Below are 1,692 nucleotides of genomic sequence, written 5' to 3'. Positions count from 1 at the left end.
GTAGGACACCAATGCAAGAAAATAACATGACAATGATAAATCAATACATATTGGTTATAACTATAAATGTAAATGACCTCAATTCTCCAGTCAAAAGAAACAGACTGGCAGAGTGGATTAAAAAACAATATCCAACAATATGCTGTATACAGGAAACACATTTCACTGAAAAGGATATCCATAGACTAAAAGTCAAAGGATGGAAAACATTCCTCCATGCAACAGGAACCCAGAAAAAAGCACAGGTAGCTATTCTGTTTGCAAACAGTGTAAACTTCAACCCGACAACAATCAAAAGAGATAAAGAAGGTCACTACATTCCAGTCAAGGGAAAACTGCAAGAGGATGAGATAACAATCATAATGTATGCACTAAATATTGGAGCTCCAAATTATATAAGACAAATCTTAATAGGCAAGAAAACCCATAGAATGATTAACACCATTGTAACAGGGGACCTCAACACCCCATTGACACAAAGAGATCGGTCAACTAGACAAAAAATCAGCAAGGAAATAACAGATCTGAACCAAAGCTGTGAACAAATGGACTTAGTATACAGAGTGTTCCACCCTACAACATCAGAGTACACATTTTTCTAAGCTGCACATGGGTCTTTCTCTAAAATAGACCACATCTTAGCCCATAGAGCATACCTTCTGAAGTGCAAAAGAATTGAAATTATCCCATGCATATTATCTGACCACAGTGCAATGAAATTGGAAATTAATGACAAAAAGAACTCGAAAAAGTCCATAAACACTTGAAAATTAAATAACAACCTCCTGAACAACCAATGGGTTACAGAAAAAATTAAAGAGGAAGTTAAAAAATACCTACAAACAAATGAAAATGTAAATACAACTTGCCAGAATCTATGGGATGCAATGAAAACAGTCCTCAGAGGGAAATTTATAGCAGTGAATTCACACATAAGGAAACAGAAAGACAACAAATAAGTAGCCTAATGCTACATCTTAAACTTTTAGAAAAAGAAGAGCAAGTCAAGGCCAAAGCCCAAAGAAGGGAGAGATTATGATGATTAGGGCAGAAATTAATGCAATTGAGACAAAGAAAGCCCTCCAAAAAATAAATGAATCAAAGAGCTGGTTCTTTGAAAGAATAAACAAAATTGATAAACCCCTAGCCAACCTTATCAAGAAAAGGAAAGAAACAACTCACATTCATGCAATAAGGAATGAAAAGGATGAAATTACTACAGATTTCACAGAAATTCAGAAGATCATTAATACCTACTTTGAAAATCTTTACTCCCACAGGATAGAAAACTCAGAAGAAATGGACATATTCCTAGATATGCACAAATTACCAAGGTTGAATTGAGAAGATATCAAATTCCTGAACAACCCAGTATGAATTAATGAGATTGAAAGCATAATTAAAAACCTATCAACAAAGAAAAGCCCAGGCCCTGATGGATTCCCAGCAGAATTTTGCAAGAAATTCAGAGAAGGTTTAATACCAACCCTCCTCAAACTATTCAATGAAATTAAAAAGGAAGCAGTTCACTCTGACTCATTTCTGGAGGCAAGCATCATACTGATACCAAAACCAGAGAAAGACCCAACCAAGAAAGAGAACCACAGACCAATCTCCCTCATGAATATAGATGCAAAGATACTCAATAAGATACCAGCAAATAGAATGCAGCAAATTATCAAGAAAATCATA

Source organism: Chinchilla lanigera, unplaced genomic scaffold (assembly GCF_000276665.1).
Source record: "Chinchilla lanigera isolate Chin_1 unplaced genomic scaffold, ChiLan1.0 scaffold00012, whole genome shotgun sequence".
Classification (NCBI taxonomy): domain Eukaryota; kingdom Metazoa; phylum Chordata; class Mammalia; order Rodentia; family Chinchillidae; genus Chinchilla; species Chinchilla lanigera.
Note: the sequence above shows the minus strand (reverse complement) of the source record.